The sequence below is a fragment of the Ranitomeya variabilis genome, chromosome 4 (genome assembly GCF_051348905.1).
Source record: "Ranitomeya variabilis isolate aRanVar5 chromosome 4, aRanVar5.hap1, whole genome shotgun sequence".
Lineage (NCBI taxonomy): Eukaryota > Metazoa > Chordata > Amphibia > Anura > Dendrobatidae > Ranitomeya > Ranitomeya variabilis.
The window spans coordinates 175666748-175693098 of NC_135235.1; positions in this window are offsets into that span (position 1 = coordinate 175666748).

Sequence of the window (26351 nt, forward strand, 5' to 3'; positions counted from 1 at the left end):
ATAAAGGGACAGTGGTCAGAATTGTAAAAATTGGCCCGGTCATTAACGTGCAAACCACCCTTGGGGGTGAAGGGGTTAAATACCAAAAATAGTCCCTATAAAAGGCAACGCTACCAGTATCACAGATGGTCGAGCCTGTTAAAGTGATATAGGGAGTGTATAAGATAAACTCGCCAACTCAAACCATCACAGTGGAAGGAAAAAGGGCAGACCAATGTCAGAGAACTAAGCCAAAAGACTAAATATGAGGGAACATCACCGTATCAGGCAGTCCAGAGTGCGGCGTCAGCCGTCAGCCGTCATACAGTCAGAAGAAAATGGTCCCAGGACCCAAGTAGTGTGGAGAAAGTCCCACGCGTATCGCTGCAGGATGCAGCTTCATCAGGGGAAGTGACGGGGGAGGGGGTCAAGACGTCTTAAGTAGCAGTCAGGTTGGTCCAGATTAATGACAGGTGGGAAAGAAAGAAAAAAAAAAAAAAAAAGGGCAGAGCAGAGTGTTCGGCTCCACAATAAGGCGCAGATACAAGAAACACAAGCGCCACCTTTTGGCATCGCGTGTACACAGAGTACAATACCCTATAACACAATATGGCACAAGCGTGAAAAGCAACAAAATAGACGCTAAATATAGGTGCCAACATGCCAAAGCCCCAACTATATTTGCTGATCTAAAGGGAACAGATTAAAATATGCAAAATATGCATAGTATGCAAAAAGGGGGAACCGTGTAGAATATTGCTCAATGATTTGCTTGTATTGCAGACATATAATAAAGAGAAATTAATTCAAGGAAAATATCAGCAGATGTAAGAAACTGTGGAAACCATGACCATGGCCCACACTTAGGCTCACAAAGATGCCGGCACAATAAGGACAGGCCACAAATGCATATTCAAATATGTAAAACGAAAATTGTCCATTAAGGCGAGAAACCAAAACTATAAATGTCCAAGAGAATTAACATTCCATTACTTTCTTCTTTCTTCTCCCCTCTATCTGAAGATTGCCTCCTCTTTTGTCCTTTGCATCACATGGAATCATCCTAGAAAACTTGTAAATAGAAGTTCTTCATTAAGTCCAGTAGGTGAGAGACTCCTTAGATCGAAAATCCACCGAGATTCGATTTGGAGCAATCGCTTCCTGTAGTTTCCACCTCTAGCGTTGAGCTGAATTTTCTGTAGGCCAAAAAAGGAAATGTGAGCAGAGGAGCCACCATGGTCAGTCAGAAAATGCGCGGCAATTGGGGACACGGTCCTGCCCTTTTTAATGTCTGAAGCTGCCAGGTGTATTGTGGACAGATGTTTCTGTGCCCTCTTTCTGAGCTCCTGAGAAGTCTGGCCCACATACACCTTATTGCATGGGCAGACGATGGCATAGATCACATTAACAGTCTTGCAGTTAATATAGGATGTCAACCGATATGACTAGTGTTGAGCATTCCGATACCGCAAGTATCGGGTATCGGCCGATACTTGCGGGTATCGGAATTCCGATACCGAGATCCGATACTTTTGTGGTATCGGGAATCGGTATAGGGATTAATATCAATGTGTAAAATAAAGAATTAAAATAAAAAATAGGGATATACTCACCTCTCCGGCGGCTCCTGGACTTTACCGCCGTAACCGGGAGCCGTTGTACATAAGAATGCGCGCTTGAAGGGCCTTAGATGAGGTCACTGAGCTCTGATTGGTCCGTAGCGGTCGCGTGACCGCTACGCGACCAATCACAAAGCCGTGACGTCACCTAAGGTCTTTCAAGCGCTTGAAATACCTTAGAAGACGTCACTGCTTTGTGATTGGTCGCGTAGCGGTCACGCGACCGCTACGCAACCAATCAGAAGCTGCGGACGTCTTCTAAGGTATTTCAAGCGCTTGAAAGACCTTAGGTGACGTCACTGCTTTGTGATTGGTCGCGTAGTGGTCACGCGACCGTTACGGACCAATCAGAGCGCAGTGACCTCATCTAAGGCCCTTCAAGCGCGCATTCTTAGGTACAACGGCTCCCGGTTACGGCGGTAAAGTCCAGGCTGCGTCGGAGGGGTGAGTATATCTCTATTTTTTATTTTAATTCTTTATTTTACACATTGATATGGATCCCAGGGCCTGAAGGAGAGTTTCCTCTCCTTCAGACCCTGGGAACCATACAGGATACCGTCCGATACTTGGTGTCCCATTGACTTGTATGAATATCGGGTATCGGTATCGGATTAGATCCGATACTTTGCCGGTATCGGCCGATACTTTCCGATACCAATACTTTCAAGTATCGGATGGTATCGCTCAACACTAGATATGACTTTGAGTCAAACGGATTAATGAAAAAATCCCTAGTAACTGGAATGTATTGACAAACACTGCATTCCCCACAAGGGAATGACCCCCTTAATCGTATGCCGCGATTCAGACTGATAGAGGGACGTAAAAAGTGACTCCTAGTCAGAATATCGCCCAAATTGGGAGCTCTCTTGGCCGTTAAGGCAGGACGGGGAGTGACCAAGGGAGAGGTTTGTGTGTCTGTTGTAAGGATATCCCATTGGGATGCTAGAATATTCCTTACCCTATTCCATTGGTCATTGTAGTCCGTGATGAATCGGACGCTCCTGTCCTGATGGCGATTACTGGGAGAAATTAACAGATCCTGATTCAGTTCCTTGGCCCTTTGAAACGCATGGGAGATTGTTTTCTTTGGGTATCCCCGCTGCCTGAATCTTGTAGTAAGGGCCCTAGATTGTGATAAAAAGTCCTCATCCAGAGTACAATTACGACGAGCCCTTAAAAATTGGCCGGTTGGGATACCCCTTCTAGTGTGGAGGGGATGAAAACTGTCATACCTGAGTAGGCTATTGGTTGCGGTGGACTTGCGGTAAAGATCCGTAACCAGGCCTTTATCCCGGACAGAGACTTTCAGATCCAGGAATGTTACTGAATCGGGGGACAGAGAATGTGTAAGGATGATGTTCAGATTGTTGTGGTTCAACTCATCAAGAAAGCCAAGGCATTCCTGCTCCATACCTGTCCATAAGAAGAACACATCATCAATAAAACGATGCCAGTGCCGGACATGTCTTTTGAATGAATCAGACCCATACACAATAGTTTCTTCCCACCAGCCTAAAAAGACATTGGCATAAGCCGGTGCACATCGCGCCCCCATGGCCACGCCAGATAGCTGCCGAAAAAAAGCTCGGTCAAACAAAAAGTAATTGTGATTTAAAATAAAATTAAGCAGGTCAATCAGAAAAGAATCGTGGAAAAGGTCAGGGTTAGATTGTTTATTTAGAAAAAAAGCCACTGCCTGTAGACCATCAGGGTGACTAATGTTTGAATACAGCGATTCAACATCGCAAGTCACCAAAAGTGTTTGTTCTGAACAGGCTATGTCGCGACATGTGCAAATGAAATGAGCCGAGTCCCTGATGTAAGATGGTAAAGAAATAGCCAGTGGTTGCAGAAAAAAGTCAACATACACATTGGCCATTGGAAATTAGACCCCCTAAGGAACTTATCTAGATGTGTGATGAGCACTTGACACACCAAGTGCTTCACAGATGTTTATAATGCAGCGCCGTCAAAATAAAAATAATATTTTTTCACAAATATGATTTTTTCGCCCCAAATTTTTTATTTTTCCAAGGGTAAGAGAAGAAATTGGACCCCAAAAGTTGTTGTGCCATTTGTTCTGAGTACGCTGATACCCAATATGTGGGGGTAAACCACTGTTTGGGCGCATGGCAGAGCTCGGAAGGGAAGGAGCGCCATTTGACTTTTCAATGCAAAATTTACTGGAATTGAGATGGGACACCATGTCACGTTTGGAGGGCCTCTGATGTGCCTAAACATTGAAACCCCCCCACAAGTGACACCAATTTGGAAAGTAGACCCCCTAAGTAACTTATCTAGATGTGTTTTGACGGCTTTGAACCCCCAAGTGTTTCACTACAGTTTATAACGCAGAGCCGTTAAAATAAAAATTCTTTCTTTTTTTCACAAAAATTATTTTTTAGCCCCCAGTTTTGTATTTTCCTAAGGGTAACAGGAGAAATTCGACCCCAAAAGTTGTTATCCAATTTGTCCTGAGTATGCGGATACCCCATATGTGGGGAGAAACCACCGTTTGGGCGCATGGCAGAGCTCGGAAGGGAAGGAGCGCCACTTGGAATGCAGACTTAGATGGATTGGTCTGCAGGCGTCCCGTTGCATTTGCAGAGCCCCTGATGCACCTAAACAGTAGAAACCCCCTGCAAGTGACACAATTTTGGAAACTAGACCCCCAAGGAACTTATCTAGATGTGTTGTGAGAACTTTGAACCCCCAAGTGTTTCACTACAGTTTATAATGCAGAGCCGTGAAAATAAAAAATCATTTTTTTCCACAAAAATTATTTTTTAGCCCTCTGTTTTGTATTTTTCCAAGGGTAATTAGAGAAATTGGATGCCAAAAGTTGTTGTCCAATTTGAAGTACGCTGATACCCCATATGTTGGGGTAAACCCCTGTTTTGGCGCACGGGAGAGCTCGGAAGTAGTGTTGAGCGATACCGTCCGATACTTGAAAGTATCGGTATCGGAAAGTATCGGCCGATACCGGCAAAGTATCGGATCTAATCCGATACCGATACCCGATACCAATACAAGTCAATGGGACACCAAGTATCAGACGGTATCCTGTATGGTTCCCAGGGTCTGAAGGAGAGGAAACTCTCCTTCAGGCCCTGGGATCCATATCAATGTGTAAAAGAAAGAATTAAAATAAAAAATAGGGATATACTCACCCTCCGGCGCAGCCTGGACTTTACCGCCGTAACCGGGAGCCGCTGTACCTAAGAATGCGCGCTTGAAGGGCCTTAGATGAGGTCACTGCGCTCTGATTGGTCCGTAGCGGTCGTGTGACCGCTACGCAACCAATCACAAAGCAGTGACGTCACCTAAGGTCTTTCAAGCGCTTGAAATACCTTAGAAGACGTCCGCAGCTTCTGATTGGTCGCGTAGCGGTCGCGTGACCGCTACGCGACCAATCACAAAACCGTGACGTCACCTAAGGTCTTTCAAGCGCTTGAAATACCTTAGGTGACGTCACGGCTTTGTGATTGGTCGCGTAGCGGTCACGCGACCGCTACGGACCAATCAGAGCGCAGTGACCTCATCTAAGGCCCTTCAAGCGCGCATTCTTAGGTACAACGGCTCCCGGTTACGGCGGTAAAGTCCAGGCTGCGTCGGAGAGGTGAGTATATCCCTATTTTTTATTTTAATTCTTTCTTTTACACATTGATATTAATCCCGATACCGATTCCCGATACAACAAAAGTATCGGATCTCGGTATCGGAATTCCGATACCGGCAAGTATCGGCCGATACCCGATACTTGCGGTAACGGAATGCTCAACACTACTCGGAAGGGAAGAAGCACTGTTTTACTTTATCAACGCAGAATTGGATGGAATTGAGATCGGACACCATGTCGCATTTGGAGAGCCCTGATGTGCCTAAACAGTGGAAACCCCCAATTCTAACTGAAACCCTATCCCAAACACACCCCTAACCCTAATCCCAAACATAACCCTAACCACACCCCTAACCCTGACACACCCCTAACCCTAATCCAACCGTTAATGTAATCCAAACCCTAACTTTATCCCCAACCCTAACTTTATCCCCAACCCTAACCTTAACTTTAGCCCCAACCCTAACCCTAACTTTAGCCCCAACCTTAACTGTAGCCCTAACCTTAACTGTAGCCCTAATCCTAACTGTAGCTCTAACCCTAGCCCTAACCCTAGCCCTAACCCTAACCCTAATGGGAAAATGGAAATAAATACATTTTTTAAATTTTTTTATGTTTCCCTAACTAAGGGGGTGATGAAGGGGGGTTTGATTTACTTTATTTATTTTTATAGCGGGTTTTTTAGCGGATTTTTATGATTGGCAGCTCTCACACACTAAAAGACGCTTTTTATTGCAAAAAATATTTTTTGCGTTACCACATTTTGAGACCTATAATTTTTCCATATTTTGGTCCACAGAGTCATGTGAGGTCTTGTTTTTTGTGGGACGAGTTGCCGTTTTTATTGGTACCATTTTTGGCCATGTGACATTTTTTGATCGCTTTTTATTCCGATTTTTGTGAGGCAGAATGACCAAAAACCAGCTATTCATGAATTTCTTTTGGGGGGGCATTTATACCGTTCCATGTTTGGTAAAATGGATAAAGCAGTTTTATTCTTCGGGTCAGTACAATTACAGCGAAACCTCATTTACATAATTTTTGTATGCTTTGGCGCTTTTATACGGTAAAAACTATTTTATAGAAAAAATTATTTTTTCATCGCTTTATTCTGAGGACTATAACTTTTTTTGCTGATGATGCTATATGGTGGCTCATTTTTTGCGGGACAAGATGATGTTTTCAGTGGTATCATGGTTATTTATATCCGTCTTTTTGATTGCGTGTTATTCCACTTTTTGTTCGGCGGTATGATAATAAAGCGTTGTTTTTTGCCTCGTTTTTTTTTTTTTCTTTACGGTGATCACTGAAGGGGTTAACTAGTGGACCAGTTTTATAGGTCGGGTCGTTACGGACGCGGCAATACTAAATATGTGTACTTTTATTGTTTTTTTTATTATTTAGATAAAGAAATGTATTTATGGGAACAATATTTTTTTTTCTCTCTTTATTTAGGATTTATTTTTTTTTTACACATTTAAAATTTTTTTTTTACTTTGTCCCAGGGGGGACACCACTGTATAGTGACAGATCGCTGATCGGACACTTTGCAGAGCACAGATCTGACGTGCCCTGCTCCTGGCTTACCAGCGCCTGCTCTGAGCAGGCACTTGGTAAGCCACCTCCCAGCATGACCCGGAAGTAGCCCCGCAGCCATTTTGGATCTGGGGCCTGCAGGGAGGAGAGGCTCGGTACAAGGTGAGCACATCGCCTTGTACCGATCGTCTTAGGGAAGCCCGCAGGGAGCCCCCTCCCTGCGCAATGCTTCCCTGTACCGCCAGAACACTGCAATCATGTTTGATCACAGTGTGCCGTGGGTTAATGTGCCAGGGGCGGTCCGTGACCGCTCCTCGCACATAGTGCCGGATGTCAGCTGCAATAGTCAGCTGACACCCGGCCGCGATCGCGATCGCATATGATGTACTATCCCGTCACTGGGAATTAAGTCCCAGGTCACCTTGATGGGATAGTACGTCATATGCAGGCTCGGACTGGCCCACCGGAGAACCGGAGGATCCTGCGGTGGGCCCAGGCACTGACACCTGCTGGCAGGGCCCCCACTGCTCCAGGGGCCCCCACTGCTCCGGGGCCCCCCCCGGCCGCCCCCCACCCACCCTCCTTGAAGACGATACTCACCCTGCTCCAGCGATGGTCTCGGCGTCTGCTCTGCACTGCATCTTCTTCCTGCTTGTGCGGTCACGTGGTACCGCTTCATTAAGGTCATGAATATGCGCATATTCATGACTTTAATCAGTATCACATGACCGCACAAGCTCAAGCAGGAAAAAGATGCAGTGCAGAGCAGACGCCGAGACCATCGCTGGAGCAGGCAGCAGGGTGAGTATCGTCTTCAAGGAGGGTGGGTGGCGGCCGGGGGGGCAGAACGCTGGACACACTGGGGGCAGAACGCTGGACACACTGGGGGCAGAACGCTGGACACACTGGGGGCAGAACGCTGGACACACTGGGGGCAGAACGCTGGACACACTGGGGGCAGAACGCTGGACACACTGGGGGCAGAACGCTGGACACACTGGGGGCAGAACGCTGGACACACTGGGGCAGATTGTTGGACACACTGGGGGTAATATGCTGGACACACTGGGGCAGATTGCTGGACACTGGGGCAATATGCTGGACATACTGGGGCAGGTTGCCGGACACACTGGGGGTAATATGCTGGACACACTGGGGTAGATTGCTGGACACACTGGGGGCAGGACTGGAGGCATGGGCAGAATGTAGATACAGGGCATAATTGGAGACACGGGGCAGAATGAAAGACATGGGGCAGGATTGGATCATGGGGCAGGATGGATACGATGGAGACAGATGGGGCAGGATGGGGAGATCATATGGGGTAGAATGGATACTCATGAGGGCAGGATGCGAGAACATATGGCTGGAGCCAGGAATGAGATAAACGGGGCCAGGATGGGGAATATTATTACCATAGGGGCTAATTAAGGGATATTATTACTGCAGTGATGTATTTATTTTATTTTTTGAGTATACTGTTTTAATTGGGGGGGCGGTCCTGTTACTGTGTAGAGTGACACTATGTCGCCTTTTTTTCTTCATGTGGTGTAATGTAGAAGTTGTGAAAAATTAAGTAATGTGTTCTGCAAGCGGAGCTCGAGATAACTGTGTTATTTCCTGCAGAAATGAGTCCTGGCTGGAAGAAATGATGGCGGTCTGTGCTGGATGAAAGATGAAGGACTTCACCTAGAGACGTCACTGGTGAGTCAGTGTTACCTATACACTGACACTATACACTGTATACTATATACAGAGCTCCTGTGTATAATGTCACCAGTGATCACTGTATTACCTATACATTATATACAGAGCTCCTGTGTATAATACCACCAGTGATCTCTGTATTACCTCTACACAGACACTGCATACTAAGTACAGATCTCCTGTGTATAATGTCACTTAGGCTGCCGTCACACATTCAGTATTTGGTCAGTATTTTACATCAGTATTTGTAAGCCAAAACCAGGAGTGGGTGATAAATGCAGAAGTGGTGCACATGTTTCTATTATACTTTTCCTCAAATTGTTCCACTCCTGGTTTTGGCTTACAAATACTGATGTAAAATACTGACCAAATACTGCTAGTGTGACAGCAACCTTATGGTGATAGTATTGTGATTTTTTTTTATTACTGATCAGTATTGTAGTATTCAGTCACTATGTGGTGGTAATATGTGGTCTGGAAATGGTGTTGTGGTATTTGTCCCTTGTATGTGCTATTTGGTCACCAAGTGGTGGTAATATGTGGTCTTGACATGGTGCGGTGGTATTTGTCCCTTGTATGTAGTATTATTCGGTCACTATGTGGTCTGGTCATGGTGTGGTGGTATTTCTTCCTGTATGTGGTAATATTGGTCTTGGTATAGTGGATTGTGTTGTGTATGGCGGTCATTTGTTCTCTCTGATATTAATTAGGAGAAGATTCTTTATTTCCATTAGAGTTTTAATGCTTTGTACACAGCGGCGGAGATGCACTTACAGGGGTTTCCTGTGGAAAAAAGTAATCACCTCTCCACAGGATAAGTGATAACATATTGATTGGTGGGGGTCTGATTGCTTTGACCCATTCAGCAAAATGTGGAACTTTTTATCCCCATGAGACTGGAGTGGCATGTCCGACTAGATCACTGATCCATTCATTCCCTCAGTGGCTGCTCTTGTTTTTTTCTGGAAGCCCCAAAGAGAATGAATGGAGCTGCGGTCAGAAATCCCACCTGCCGCTGCATTTTAAAATAGTGATAAAAGTGTCCTGTCAGGGATAAAACTTCCCCAGTTTCTAATGGTCGGATCTAAGCGATCACCTATCCTGTGGAGCCCATGGATCAGTGATAACTTGTTTTACCAAGAACCACATTAATGTAAACTACCGTAATTATACATCCCAGTTATTGGGGCACACGGTAGATGTGCGGCAGCCGCCGGTGTTTTACAGCCGATGCTCCACTATAATGACAGATATTTGCATATAGCTGTAGGGTGGGCCCCTAGAGTCCATTCCTCTGGTGGGCCCCAGACACCCCAGTCCGACGCTGGTCATATGGGATTAATGGGTTAATATTTTTTTATGTTAAAAAGTGCTGTATATAATTTCAGTAACAGACAGCAAAAAAAGTGGTCCTCCGGCCTACAATGACCAAATAAGGAGCACAGAGATATATGAGGGCTCTCACGGAAATCCCACACTGGCAAATATGTGCCCTTTTGACATTTTTTTGTACTAAATAGTGCTGTATATAATTTCAGTAACAGTCAGGAAAAAAAGTGGTCTTCCGGCCTACAATGACCAAACTTGGAGCACGGAAATATATGAGGGCTTTCACGGAACTACCACACTGGCAAATATGTGGCCTTTTTAATATTTTTTTTGCAAAAATGTGCTGTATATAATTTCAGTAACAGACAGTAAAAAAAGTGGTCCTCCGGACTACAATGACCAAACTTGGAGCACAGAGATATATGAGGGCTCTCACGGAAATACCACACTGGCAAATATGTGCCCTTTTAATATTTTTTTTATGCTATCTAGTGCTGTATATAATTTCAGTAACAGACAGCAAAAAAAAGTGGTCCTCCTGCCTACAATGCCCAAATAAGGAGCACAGAGATATATGAGGGCTCTCACGGAAATACCACACTGGTAAATATGTGGCCTTTTTTATATGCTAAATAGTGCTGTATAGAACTACAGTACAGACAGCAAAAAAAGAGGTACACTGGCCTACAATGCCCAAATTTGGAGCACAGAGATATATGACGGCTCTCATGGAAATACAACATTGGCAAATATGTGGCCTTTTAATATTTTTTTATGCTAAATAGTGCTGCATGTAATTTCAGTAACAGACAGCAAAAAAAGTGGTCCTTCGGCATACAATGACCAAACTGGGAACACAGAGATATATGAGGGCTCTCACGGAAATACCACACTGGCAAATATGTGCCCTTTTAATATTTTTTTATGCTAAATAGTGCTGTATATAATTTCAGTACCAGACAGCAAAAAAAGTGGTCGTCCGGCCTACAATGACCAAACTGGGAACACAGAGATATATGCGAGCTCTCACGGAAATACCACACTGGCAAATATGTGGCCATTTAATATTTTTTTATGCTAAACAGTGCTGTATATAATTTCAGTAACAGACAGCAAAAAAAGTGGTCCTCCTGCCTACAATGCCCAAATAAGGAGCACAGAGATATATGGTGGCTCTCATGGAAATACAACATTGGCAAATATGTGGCCTTTTAATATTTTTTTATGCTAAATAGTGCTGCATGTAATTTCAGTAACAGACAGCAAAAAAAGTAGTCCTTCGGCATACAATGACCAAACTGGGAACACAGAGATATATGAGGGCTCTCACGGAAATACCACACTGGCAAATATGTGGCCTTTTAATATTTTTTCATTCTAAATAGTACTGTATATAATATCAGTAACAGACCGCAAAATAGAGGTCCTCCGGCCTACAATGACCAAACTTGGAGCTCAGAGATATATGAGGGCTCTCACGGAAATACCACACTGGCAAATATGTGGCCATTTAATATTTTTTTATGCTAAATAGTGCTGCATGTAATTTCAGTACCAGACAGCAAAAAAAGTGGTCCTCAGGCCTACAATGACCAAACTTGGAGCACAGAGATACATGAGGGCTCTCACGGAAATACCTCACTGGCAAAAATGTGCCCTTTTTATATTTTTTTATGCTAAATAGAGCTGTATATAATTTCAGTAACAGACAGCAAAAAAAGTGGTCTTCCGGCCTTCAATGACTAAACTTGGAGCACGGAAATACCACAGTGGCAAATATGTGGCCTTTTAATATTTTTTATGCTAAATACTGCTGTATATAATTTCAGTAACAGACAGGAAAAAAAGTGGTCTTCCGGACTACAATGACCAAACTTAGAGCACAGATATACACTCACCGGCCACTTTATTAGGTACACCATGCTAGTAACGGGTTGGACCCCCTTTTGCCTTCAGAACTGCCTCAATTCTTCGTGGCATAGATTCAACAAGGTGCTGGAAGCATTCCTCAGAGATTTTGGTCCATATTGACATGATGGCATCACACAGTTGCCGCAGATTTGTCGGCTGCACATCCCAAAGATGCTCCATACAAGGCAGGATGGATCCATGCTTTCATGTTGTTTACGCCAAATTCTGACCCTACCATCCGAATGTCGCAGCAGAAATCGAGACTCATCAGACCAAGCAACGTTTTTCCAATCTTCTACTGTCCAATTTCGATGAGCTTGTACAAATTGTAGCCTCAGTTTCCTGTTCTTAGCTGAAAGGAGTGGTACCCGGTGTGGTCTTCTGCTGCTGTAGCCCATCTGCCTCAAAGTTCCACGCACTGTGCGTTCAGAGATGCTCTTAGGCCTACCTTGGTTGTAACGGGTGGCGATTTGAGTCACTGTTGCCTTTCTATCAGCTCGAACCAGTCTGCCCATTCTCCTCTGACCTCTGGCATCAACAAGGCATTTCCGCCCACAGAACTGCCGCTCACTGGATTTTTCTCTAGTCACCTTCCACGATGGCATATGGAGGTTGTCTCTTTGCCCTAATGGGGAACAGGAAACACAGAGGTTAAAAGGACCTCCCACCTCCCACTTTCCAGTGTCTTTCCTGTTCCCCATGGGACAGGGAGAGGTTTCCTCATGTGCTGTAGTGGCCGGTGGCTACGGTACCTTACAGGCGCTGCCTGTTTAGCCGGGCAGCAGATGGTCGCCTCTGGCCTCCTCCTCATGCTGCTCCCGTCGTCCTGCTTGCAGGTCCTCGGGACCCCCTCCCGGCCTTCCCGCGCCCCCACGAGGGCAAAGCAGGCCGGGGTTCCCTGACCGGGCTCCTCCTGGAGCTGCCCGGTGTCCTCCTCCTCCATGTCGGCTCGGCGTTCCGGAAGTGACGTCAGCGGCTCTCGCGCGTCACTTCCGGTTTCTTCATGCATTCAGAAGCCGGTACTTCCGGGTTTCGCCGGCCGGCGTGTCAGACCGCACAGCTCCCTCACCTGGATTCTGGAGGGGGAGGGGGATTAATCGCTGGAGCAGGTGCTTGGACGGCGTCCATAAAAGCCTGCTGAACCACCACTGAGGTAAGGCTATCTCCTTCAGTATGGAAGGTTCTTCATGCCCCGTATCTGCGGAGCCCAGCGCCACCCCTGCCTCTGTAAGTGTTTGCAGGGATGGGATCCGGGAGGAGTGTAGCAGGGGTTAGAGGTCCTCACCTCTCTCTCCCTTTATATATTTCAGGGAGAAAAACCTGCCCCTAAAGGTGCCTATAGAAAGAAGTGCCCTATCTGTTCCTCTAAATGTCCTCCTAACTGGGACAAGAAACTCTGTCAGTCATGTACGGACAAGATAATAAGAGCTGAGCAGCCATCACTATTGGATGAGATTCGCTCATTAGTAAAACAGGAGGTACAATCTTCTCTGGCAGCCTTTACACCTCCACCCCCACCTCCATCTCCGCAGCCACAACCTCATTCCCCGGCTAAGAAGAGGAAAATTCAGGTTGTGGAATCTGACTCTGATTCGGACCTCTCTCATGCCTCATCCGTTGGCTGGGAGGATCCAGTATCTCCTAAAGCTGAGGTCAGGAAATACCTCTTTTCCTCAGACTATATTGAGGATCTAGTCTCTGCTGTCCGTAATACCATGGGACTAGAAGAGGAACCTGTACCGCAGTCCATACAGGATCAGATGTTCGGTGGTCTTTCATCGGAGAAGAGAGTGGGCTTCCCAGTTCATGCCAATATCATCTGTATGATTAATCAGGAATGGGAACTACCTAAGAGGCGTCTCAGTACCCCTTCAGAAATGAAGCACAGATTTCTGCTTGAGGATGACCTTAAATTAGATATTCCCAAGGTCGATGTGCAAGTGGCTAGAGTCGCCAAGAGAACTGCACTCCCCTTTGAGGATTCTTCTCAATTGAAGGATCCCATGGATAGGAAGATCGAAAGTCTCCTCAGAAAATCATGGGAAACTTCTGCAGCTGTCCTTAAGGCTAACGTCGCCTCCACCTGTGTGGCAAGAGCTCTCTCCTGCTGGCTTGAAAAATTAGAGAATCACATATCTCAAGGTACCTCAAGAGGCGAGATATTGGATTCCCTACCCATTTTGCATAAAGCTACAGGGTATTTGGCGGACGCTTCTCTGGAATCTGTAAGAGTCGCCGCCAGATCCCTCGTACTTTCCAACTCTGCCAGAAGAGCCCTCTGGCTTAAGCTCTGGAGTGGGGATATCACCTCTAAGTCTAAGCTCTGCACCATACCCTTCAAAGGAGACTACGTCTTTGGTCCTGCCCTAGACGATATTCTCGATAAAGCCACCGACAAAAAGAAGGCGCTCCCTGAGCAAAAACAGCCTAGGAAACGTTTTTTTCGTGGCCCACAACCTCAGTCCTCTCAAGCAAGAGGCAAAGGAAAAACCGGCAGGTGGAGCTACGCAAAGGGTAGGGGAAAGAATATCTTTGTCCCGCAACAGCAGCAGCAGCAACAATCCCAGCAGGACAAACAATGACTCCGACCCGGTGGGGGGAAGACTCTCGAAATATGTGGTTCAGTGGCAGGATATTACCAGCTCCCACTGGGTTCTCAATGTCATCAGAGACGGCCTGTTAATAGAGTTAATTTCTCCCCCACCTCAGGGTCTAAAAGTCACTTCCCTTCCATCATCAAGGGATCGCAGTCTATTGTCCTTAGGTCTCAAAGACCTTATCAGATCAAATGTAATTTCCCCAGTCCCACAATCAGAATGGGGAAAAGGACACTACTCCCGACTCTTCCTGGTTCCCAAACCTTCAGGAGACGTCCGGATTATTATAAACTTAAAGGGTCTGAACCAGCACGTGAAATATCGCAAGTTCAAGATGGAGTCCGTAAGATCTGCGATTCCTCTGATAGAACATCACTCTTTTATGGCTACCATCGATCTCAAGGATGCGTATTTCCACATCCCTATTCACCCGAGACACAGAAAATATCTCAGGTTTGCGATACAGGGGAATCATCGGGTGGAGCACTATCAGTTTGGAGTCCTTCCCTTCGGCATTTCATCAGCACCGAGGGTGTTCTCCAAGGTGATGGCCGAAGTAGTGTCATTTATCCGAAAGCAAGGTGTCTGTATAGTGCCCTATCTGGACGATCTTCTGATAGTAGCTTCCACCGAGATAACCCTGATAGCACATGTCTCTACCACCCTAGACATTCTGAGATCCCTAGGTTAGATTCCGAACCTACAAAAATCTCAGCTTCAACCTGCAAAAACCAGGAGATTTCTGGGAGTAATGCTGGACTCAGCAAGACAAATGTCCTTCCTCCCGGACGATCACAGGCTTCCCCTACTAACAAAAATCAGGAAGTTCAAAGAAATGAGATCCCCTACTCTGCGAGAGGGAATGTCGCTGTTGGGTTCCATGACAGCCTGCATACAGTCGGTGGCTTGGGCTCAAGCTCACTCAAGGACTCTACAAGCCCACATTCTACACAATTGGGATGGTCGACCTGGCACTCTTGCCAAGAGGATCCACACTCCGGGCAGAGTGAAAGCCTCTTTAACATGGTGGATGAAGCCCAGGAACCTTCTGAAAGGAGTATGCTGGATTCAGTCTCCTCTAACCACCATCAAAACAGATGCCAGCAAGAGAGGCTGGGGAGCTATAGTGAACCATGTCCCCTATCAGGGCCAGTGGAGCCAATCAATTTCCGAGAAATCATCAAATTTCAGGGAGCTCAAGGCTGTGGAAGAGACTCTACTAGCGGCAAGTCATCAGATTTCGGGTCAACATGTACAGATATACTCGGACAACATGACCACGGTGGCCCATATCAGGCACCAGGGCAGTACAAGAACCCTCAGTCTAATAAAAATTTCCGCTCAAATCTTTTCTTGGGCCGAAAAGCACTTACTATCCCTGACGGCAATCCACCTCAAGGGAACTACAAATATTCAGGCAGACTACCTAAGCCGCCAGGAAATCCATCCTGGCGAGTGGAGCCTGGATCCCCAAACATTCAGCATGCTGGTTCACAGATGGGGTCATCCAGACGTCGACCTCTTTGCCTCTCACCAGAACGCAAAGGTCGAAACCTTTTTTTCCCTGAACCCGAGAGGCAATCCCAGGGGGTTGGATGCTTTAACCCAAGATTAGCCGTTTCATCTAGCTTATGCTTTTCCGCCAATCCCCATCCTTGCCAAGGTTCTACGGAAGATACGCCTAGAAAGGACTCCAACTATCCTGATAGCTCCATTGTGGCCCAAAAGGAGTTGGTTCAACCTAATTACCCAACTACAAGTGGATGGACCAGTAATGTTGCCGATAAAACACGATCTTCTTTCTCAGGGTCCCATTCTCCACCCAGACCCTCAGAAGTGGAGCTTGGCAGCGTGGTTGCTGAAACCCAGGTTTTAAGAGCTAAAGGACTATCAATTCCTGTCATAGCCACCCTACAAAAATCGAGAAAACCGGTGACCAACGCCATCTACAACAAGATCTGGAAAAAGTTTTCTTCATTCTGTCTGCCTAACCTTCCAGACCCCCTCAAGCCTAATACACCCATCATATTGGACTTTTTGCAAAAAGGCTTGGAAATAGGTCTCAGGCCAAGTACCCTCAAGGTCCAGGTCTCTGCACTTAGCTCGGTCTTTGATCAAGATTTAGCGAGTCATCGCTGGATTAAAAGGTTCATGACATCGGCTACTAGAATGAATCCTAGAAAACAGGTCATAGTTCCCCCATGGGATCTCAATATAGTTCTCCAGGGTCTGACAGGTCCACCCTTTGAACCACTATCATCTTGTTCTCCACAAAACCTAGCCTATAAAGCCGTGTTCTTGGTTGCCATTACTTCAGCCAGAAGGATTGGCGAATTACAGGCCTTGTCTACACGAGAACCTTATCTCCTGGTAAGAGATGATTCAATTGTGCTTCGTCTTGATCCGTCCTTTCTTCCGAAGGTTATCTCTGACTTCCACCGTTCTCAAGAGATTTTTCTACCAACCTTTTGCCACAATCCAACAAACTCGGAAGAAAGAAGATTCAACACCTTGGATGTTCGACGTATTCTTTTACAATACTTGGACCACACCAGTACATTCCGAATTGATCATAACCTGTTTGTCCATCTCTCAGGACAAAACAAAGGGAAAAAAGTAGCCAAAAGTACCATCGCTACATGGATCAAGAAGGCTATTACGGAAGCCTATCTCGCTCAAAACAAGTTACCTCCAGTAGGTATCAAAGCCCATTCAACAAGATCCACATCGGTTTCCTGGGCAGAAAGAGCAGGCGCATCTCCGGAGCAGATTTGCAGGGCAGCTACGTGGTCTTCACTCCATACCTTCTCTAAGCATTACAGATTAGATGTATTGTCCAATAAGGACTTAGCCTTCGGCCGCAAAGTACTCCAGGCCGTTGTCCCTCCCTAGTGCCAAAATTAGTTGGTATTCCTCCATATGCCGTCGTGGAAGGTGACTAGAGAAAATAGAATTATTCTTACCGTTAATTCGGTTTCTAGGAACCTTCCACGACGGCACTAATTTCCCACCCGATATATATTCCTGGATTAGTTCTGGGATTTTAAAGGTAAACCAGTGCAATGGTCTCAGTTGTAAGTCACTGGCAAGTGGGAGGTGGGAGGTCCTTTTTACCTCTGTGTTTCCTGTTCCCCATTAGGGCAAAGAGACAACCTCCATATGCCGTCGTGGAAGGTTCCTAGAAACCGAATTAACGGTAAGAATAATTCTATTTTTTTCTTTTTCGGACCATTCTCTGTAAACCCTAGAGATGGTTGTGCGTGAAAATCCCAGTAGATCAGCAGTTTCTGAAATACTCAGACCAGCCCTTCTGGCACCAACAACCATGCCACGTTCAAAGGCACTCAAATCACCTTTCTTCCCCATACTGATGCTCGGTTTAAACTGCAGGAGATTGTCTTGACCATGTCTACATGCCTAAATGCACTGAGTTGCCGCCATGTGATTGGCTGATTAGAAATTAAGTGTTAACAAGAAGTTGGACAGGTGTACCTAATAAAGTGGCCGGTGAGTGTATATGGTGGCTCTCACGGAAATACCACACTGGCAAATATGTGGCCTTTTAATATTTTTTCATTCTAAATAGTGCTGTATATTATTTCAGTAACAGACAGGAAAAAAAGTGGTCCTCCTGCCTACAATGCCCAAACTTGGAGCAAGCAGATATATGAGGGCTCTCACGGAAATACCACACTGGCAAATATGTGGCTTTTTAATATTTTTTTAAGCTAAATAGTGCTGCATGTAATTTCAGTACCAGACAGCAAAAAAAGTGGTCCTCAGGCCTACAATGACCAAACTTGGAGCACAGATATATATGGTGGCTCTCACGGAAATACCACACTGGCAAATATGTGGCCTTTTAATATTTTTTCATTCTAAAATAGTACTGTATATAATATCAGTAACAGACCGCAAAATAGAGGTCCTCCGGCCTACAATGACCAAACTTGGAGCACGCAGATGTAAGAGGGCTCTCACAGAAATACCACACTGGCAAATATGTGCCCTTTTTATATTTTTTTAAGCTAAATAGTGCTGTATATAATTTCAGTAGCAGACAGCAAAAAATGTGGTCCTCCTGCCTACAATGACCAAACTTGTAGCACAGAGATATATGAGGGCTCTCATGGAAATACCACAGTGGCAAATATGTGGCCTTTTAATATTTTTTCATGCTAAATAGTACTGTATATAATATCAGTAACAGACCACAAAATAGAGGTCCTCCGGTCTACAATGACCAAACTTGGAGCACAGAGATATATGAGGGCTCTCACGGAAATGTCACACTGGCAAATATTTTGGCCTTTTAATATTTTTTTATGCTAAATAGTGCTGTATATAATTTCAGTACCAGACAGCAAAAAAAGTGGTCCTCTGGCCTATAATGACCATACTTGGAGCACAGAGATATATGAGGGCTCTCACGGAAATACCACACTAGCAAATATGTGCCCTTTTAATATTTTTTATGCTAAATAGTGCTGTATATAATTTCAGTAACAGGCTGTTAGGGCTGGCGGAACGCACCGAGTATATTTAGTTATTATAATTGGTGCGTTCGCAGCCCGGTGTCCACCGTGCAGGAGACCAACCTGCTGCTAGCAAATGGTGGCACAATATGGCGGTAGAAGCTAACTCTGCTATTTCACAGAGTTGCACAGAAGGGAAAACGCTGTGCCTTGTTAGCATCACAGGGGAACACAGCTGCCTAAAAGAGCAAAAGCAATTAGTGGTCAGTGAGTAACAAGCACACAAACACCTCCTCTCCGGTGGTGCTGGAATTCTAATGGCTTCACGCCAGCCATAAATTCACCATACAAACTCCTCACCGGAGGTGCTGGTATTCTAGTGGCTTATTTCAGCCGGACCCTAACCACAAGCAGACAAGACCACTGAGTAGCTAAAGCTCATAACATAAGCTGATACTAGCGCATGGCAGTGTGGCCATGCAAACCTTTTATAGCTGCAGCAACTTCAGGACCTTCCTAGAGGACCAATGGGAGCTGCTACAGTACCGCAGCAACTTCTGGACCTTCCTAGAGGACCAATTTGAGCTGCCACAGTACCTGAGCATGTGACCCCCGACCTCAAATGAGAGGTCTTACCCCGGGCATGCTCAGAAGGGGAAAAGCAGGACTTAGTCCCAGAGTTGTCTGCTCGCTGCTGACCAGTACTGGCAACAATGTCTGAGCCTGGAAAGGCTGCAGTAATCATCTGCACAGTATCAGGCTGAGCCAGACTCTGGGACCGACGTGTCTGCTGAGCAGGCTCCACTGCAGCTGGAGAAGAATGGGAGACCGCAGCGGAGATGGCCCAAGATTCCCCCTGTGCAGAGGTGGGAACTCGACCCCTAACATGGGCCCCCCTCCTTGGGCCTCGCTACTCTCGATAGCAGCAATGAGATGCGGAGCTCGAATGTGCTGAGCAGGCTCCCAGGACCTGTCCTCTGGCCATAACCCTTCCTGTCCACCAAATAGAATTTTTTGCCACGTACCACTTTGCACCCCAAAATAGCGTTCACCTCATAATCGTCTGTAGACGAACCCGATGTCCCGGCAGATGACTCGGAAAACCGGGACATGAATACGGGCTTCAAGAGGGACACATGAAAGGTGTCAGTGATACCTAGGCATGGAGGAAGGGCCAGACGGTAGACCACAGGGTTAACCTGTTCGAGGACCTTGAAGGGACCCAAGTAGCGAGGTGCAAACTTAGTGGACTCAACTCGTAGCCTGATGTTACGGGCAGAGAGCCACACCAAGTCGCCAGGAGCAAAGGTCGGAGCAGGACGCCGATGTGCATCGGCGGAGGAACTCATTCTCTCCTTGGAGGCCCAAATGGCATCCTGAGTGTGGTCCCAAATGTCCCGTGCCTCCACAGCCCAGTCTACCACCCTGGAGTCGGCGGAAGACACAGGCATGGGCACAGGGACACGCGGATGTTGGCCGTAAATTAGGAGGAATGGATTCTGACTGGTGGAGTTGGCTACGGCGTTGTTAAGCGCAAACTCCGCCCACGGTAGCAAGGATGCCTAGTCATCCTGCCTGTCAGAAACAAAATGTCATAAATATGTGACCAGGGTCTGATTGGCCCTCTCAATCAACCCATTCGTCTCGTGATGATATGCCGAGGAGAGATTCAACTCAATACTGAGTAGACGACAAAGCTCTCTCCAGAATCGAGGCGCAAACTGGGGACCCCGGTCACTGACAATTTTGTCCGGCATACCGTGTAGGCGAAAGATATGCTTGATGAAGAACGCTGCCAGAGCCCGTGCAGAAGGTAGCCGTGGAAGAGGCACCAAGTGCACCATTTTGGAAAAATGGTCGGTGATCACCCAGATAATGGTGCAGCGATGAGACTTGGGTAAGCCCACCGCAAAATCCATCCTGACCATTTCCCAGGGCCTGTCCACCACCGGCAGGGGGTAAAGCAACCCAGCTGGCCATTGCCGAGGAGACTTGTCCTTGGCGCAAGAGACACACGCCCGAACATAGTCTGCAACATCACGAGCCATATGTGGCCACCAGTATGTCCTCGCCTGTAGCTCAGATGTCCTTTTGGAGCCAAAATGTCCACCCACCCTGGACGAGTGAGCCCAAGAGAGAACCTCCGGTTGCAGACTGTATGGTACAAAAGTCTTGCCCGGAGGCACAGACTCCAGCAAAACCGGGGCCACAGTTTTCAGGCTCTCGGTGGAGACAATAAGCCGAGGCTCCTCTTCCTCTTCCTCTGATGATACAACGGAGCGAGAGACAGCGTCGGCACGAATGTTCTTCTCCCCGGAAAGAAAACAGAGGGTGAAATGAAACCGTGAGAAGAACAAGGACCATCTGGCCTGTCGAGAATTTAACCGCTGGGCTGTCTGCAAGTACACCAAATTCTTGTGGTCTGTGAAGACTTAGAAGGGAAAACGAGCCCCCTCCAAGAAATGGAAACAGAAACACATGGGCTACTTGCACAGTGAACAAGTCTGTAGGAACATGTTCACACACCACCAAGAGACTTGAAGACACAAAAGAGCACAGTAAAACCAAAAACACTCTGTTGCAAAAAAATCACAGTAATCAGCAAGTGCTAGTAAAAAAATGTAAAAAACAGGGTATTTGGTTGATACTTTTTTTGCAAAAAATGTATACTGTTGTGAATTTGGATTCTGGGCTCCCCCGGTGGCTACTGGTGGAATTGAACTGGTGTCTTCATCTTCTCTGTTCACCTGTTCCCATCAAGATGTGGGAGTCGCTATATAACCTTGCTGCTCTGTTAGTTGCTTGCCGGTCAACAATGTTATCAGAAGCCTCTCTGTGCTTGTTCCTGCTCCTAGACAACTACTAGATAAGTTGGACTCTGGTCCATGTTTGTTTTTGCATTTTTGTTCCAGTTCACAGCTGTAGTTTCGTTACTGTGTCTGGAAAGCTCTTGTGAACAGGAATTGCCACTCTGGTGTTATGAGTTAATGCCAGAGTTTTAAAGTAATTTCTGGATGGTGTTTTGATAGGGTTTTCAGCTGACCATGAAAGTGTCCTTTCTGTCTTCTGCTATGTAGTAAGTGGACCTCAAATTTGCTAAACCTATTTTCATACTACGTTTGTTATTTCATCTTAATTCACCGCCAATACATGTGGGGGGCCTCTGTCTCCTTTCGGGGTATTTCTCTAGAGGTGAGCTAGGACTAATATTTTCCTCTGCTAGCATTATTTAGTCCTCCGGCTGGTGCTGGGCATCTAGAATCAACGTAGGCATGCCACCCGGCCACTGCTAGTTGTGCGTTAGGTTTAGTTCATGGTCAGCTCAGTTCCCATCTTCCAAGAGCTAGTTCCTATATATGCTGATGCTATGTTCTCTTGCCATTGAGAACATGACAGTATACTAAGCTGCTCCACCAAACATCAAGGTATACCCATACAGAGCAGTCCTAACTGATGTATGCAATCCCTATCTGATGTATTTAAAAACCTGATCATCTGTATATTACCTGTATGAGCAGGGTTCAGAGAGGAAATGTCCATATGGACAAACTGAATGGAACAGCTTTTATGCAGATAGCCCACAAGGAGTGGTGGATAACTCCCTGGTCTTGTAGACACAAGAGAACAACTATGGAAACAGAAACACATGGGCTACTTGCACAGTGAACAAGTCTGTAGGAACATGTTCACACACCACCAAGAGACTTGAAGACTCAAAAGAGCACAGTAAAGCCAAAAATACTCTGCTGCAAAAAAAATCAAAGTAATCAGCAAGTGCTAGTAAAAAGATGTAAAAAACAGGGTATTTGGTTGATACGTTTTTTGCAAATGTATACCAAGCTGCTCCACCAAACGTCAAGGTATACCCATATAGAGCAGTCCTAACTGATGTATGCAATCCCTATCTGATGTATTTAAAAACCTGATCATCTGTATATTACCTGTATGAGCAGGGTTCGAGAGAAAATGCATGTTAGGGCTAGCGGAACGCACCAAATTATAAGAGAGATGGTATAAGGTGCGTTCGCAGCCTGGGGTCCACCGTGCAGAGAATGAGCCTGCTGCTGAGTAATGATGGACTATATGGCGGTACAATGTGGATACACACACGGGTTAACTTCACCCTGTGTGAAGGAAGCAAACCCTATTGCGTCACAGGGCCGCGGTACCGCACCAAGAGCGGAAGCAAGGAGTCTCAGGACTCTATCCCAAGACACAGGATTAGAGTACGTTCAGACCACTTGCACTTGACACCACAACTGGGGTGTCAAAGTAACAGAAAATATAACTTAAAGCACAAGAGTGCATGCTGTGCCACTTTGGCGGATGCCACTAACCACCCAGACTTGGGATAGGAAAGCACTCTATAAGCGCATGGCGCCGCACTGGCGGTTACAGCAATAGACGCTGTATCGTGTGTCTTTATGTTGACAGCTTAGTCGGGCACTAGACAGCAAGCATCCACCTTTTGCGAACAGTCATACACAAGGGAGGGGATTTTAAAGAACAACTTGCACTCATCAACACACAAGATTCCAAATGTACACTAGCACATGGCCGTGCGGCCATGCAAACCTTTTATAGCTGCAGCAAGAACAGGACATTCCCAGAAGCCACAGCCACAGAAGAAGAACACCTTCAGGACCTTCCTAAAGGACCAATGGGATTTGCTGCAGTATCTAAGCATGTGACCCTTGATCTCCAATGAGAGATCTTGCCCTGGGCATGCTCAGAAAGGGAAGAGCAGGACTTAGTCCCAAACACGTCTGCTCACCGCTGCCCAGTACTGGCTGCAATGGTAGAAGCTGGAAAGGCAGCAGTAACCAGTCGTCCAGTATCAGCCTGAGCTAGACGCTGGGACCGACGTCTCCGCTGAGCAGACTCCACTGCGGCTGGAGAAGAATGGGAGACCGCAGCGGAGATGGTTCAAGATTCTCCCTGTGCAGAGGCGGGATCTCGACACCTAATAATGCATACATCAGTTAGGACTGCTCTATATGGGTATACCTTGATGTTTGGTGGAGCAGCTTAGTTTAGTATACATTTTTTGCAAAAAATGTATCAACCAAATGCCCTGTTTTTTACATCTTTTTACTAGCACTTGCTGATTACTGTGATTTTTTTTGCAACAGAGTGTTTTTGGTTTTACTGTGCTCTTTTGTGTCTCCCCTCCAAGAGATGTCTCCACTCTGAGAAGGCCAACTTCATGGCTAGCAACTCCCTGTCCCCGATGGAATAATTCCTCTCCGCTGGTGAGAAGGTCTTGTAAAAGAAGAAGCAAGGATGCTTCTGACCTTGAGCATCCTTTTGGAAAAGGACTGCTCCAGTACAAACAGATGAGGCATCCACCTTCATTATAAATGGCTTATCTACATCGGGACGATGTAGGATGGTAGCGCTAGCGAAGTGTGACTTAATGGAGTGAAAGGCCTTGGAGACCTCCTCAGACCACAATTTGGGATTTGCTCCCTTCTTGGTGAGGGCAACCAAGGGAGCTACCAAAGTTGAGAAGTGTGGAATGAACTGGATTTAGTAATTAATGAACCCCATAAAGCGCTGCACCGCTTTAAGAGAATGGGGTTCCTGCCAGTCCATCACAGCCTGTAGTTTGGCAGGATCCATAGCCAATCCCTGGGCGGAGATGATATAGCCAAGGAAAGGTAAGGACTCCTGCTCAAACACACATTTCTCCAACTTTGCGTAAATGGAATTTGCCCGTAAGAGGTCTAAGACTCTGCAAACATCTCTCCGGTGGGAGTCAATATCTGGAGAGTAGATGAGAATATCATCCAGATATACTACGACTGACGTGGAGAGCATATCCCTAAAGATGTCGTTCACAAAGTCTTGGAAAACGGCTGGGGCATTACAGAGCCCGAAAGGCATCACCAGATATTCATAGTGCCCATCCCTGGTGTTAAAAGCCATCTTCCATTCGTCCCCCTCACCGATGCGAATCAGGTTGTAAGCACCCCGCAGATCTAATTTTGTAAATACCCTTGCTCCCCGAAGCCTATCAAAGAGCTCAGATATCAGGGGCAGAGGATACTTATTCTTAACCCCTTTCTGACATCGGACGTACTATCCCGTCGAGGTGGGGTGGGTCCCCATGACCACGGACGGGATAGTACGTCCAGCGCGATCGGCGGCGCTCACGGGGGGAGCGCGGCCGATCGTGGCCGGGTGTCAGCTGACTATCGCAGCTGACATCCGGCACTATGTGCCAGGAGCGGTCACGGACCGCTCCCGGCACATTAACCCCCGGCACACCGCGATCAAACATGATCGCGATGTGCCGGCGGTGCAGGGAAGCATCGCGCAGGGAGGGGGCTCCCTGCGGGCTTCCCTGAGCCCCCCGCAGCAACGCGATGTGATCGCGTTGCTGCGAGGGTCTTACCTCCCTCCCTGCCTGCTCCAGACCCGGATCCAAGATGGCCACGGATCCGGGTCCTGCAGGGAGGGAGGTGGCTTCACAGAAGCCTGCTCAGAGCAGGCACTGTGAAGCAGCCTGCACTTCTCTCAGATCGGTGATCTGTCAGAGTGCTATGCAAACTGACAGATCACCGATCTGTATTGTCCCCCCCTGGGGCAAAGTAAAAAAGTAAAAAAAAAAAATTCCAAATGTGTAAAAAAAAAAATAAAAAAAAACATTCCAAAATAATGAAAAAAATATATATATATTATTCCCATAAATACATTTCTTTATCTAAATAATAAAAAAAAAACAATAAAAGTACACATATTTAGTATCGCCGCATCCGTAACGACCCGACCTATAAAATTGGCCCACTAGTTAACCCCTTCAGTAAACACCGTAAGAAAAAAAAAAAAAAAACGAGGCAAAAAACAACACTTTATTATCATACCGCCGAGCAAAAAGTGGAATAACACGCGATCAAAAAGACAGATATAAATAACCATGGTACCGCTGAAAGCGTCATCTTGTCCCGCAAATAACGAGCCGCCAAACAGCATGATCAGCAAAAAATAAAAAAGTTATAGTCCTGAGAATAAAGTGATGCAAAAATAATTATTTTTTCCATAAAATAGTTTTTATCGTATAAAAGCGCCAAAACATAAAAAAATAATATAAATGAGGTATCGCTGTAATCGTACTGACCCGAAGAATAAAACTGCTTTATCAATTTTACCAAACGCGGAACAGTATAAACGCCTCTCCCAAAAGAAATTCATGAATAGCTGGTTTTTGGTCATTCTGCCTCACAAAAATCGGAATAAAAAGCGATCAAAAAATGTGATGTGTCCGAAAATGTTACCAATAAAAACGTCAACTCGTCCCGCAAAAAACAAGACCTCACATGACTCTGTGGACCAAAATATGGAAAATTTATAGCTCTCAAAATGTGGTAACGCAAAAAATATTTTTTGGAATAAAAAGCGTCTTTCAGTGTGTGACGACGGCTGCCAATCATAAAAATCCGCTAAAAAACTCGCTATATAAGTAAATCAAACCCCCCTTCATCACCCCCTTAGTTAGGGAAAAATAAAAAAAATGTATTTATTTCCATTTTCCCATTAGGGTTAGGGTTAGGGCTAGGGTTGGGGATAGGGTTAA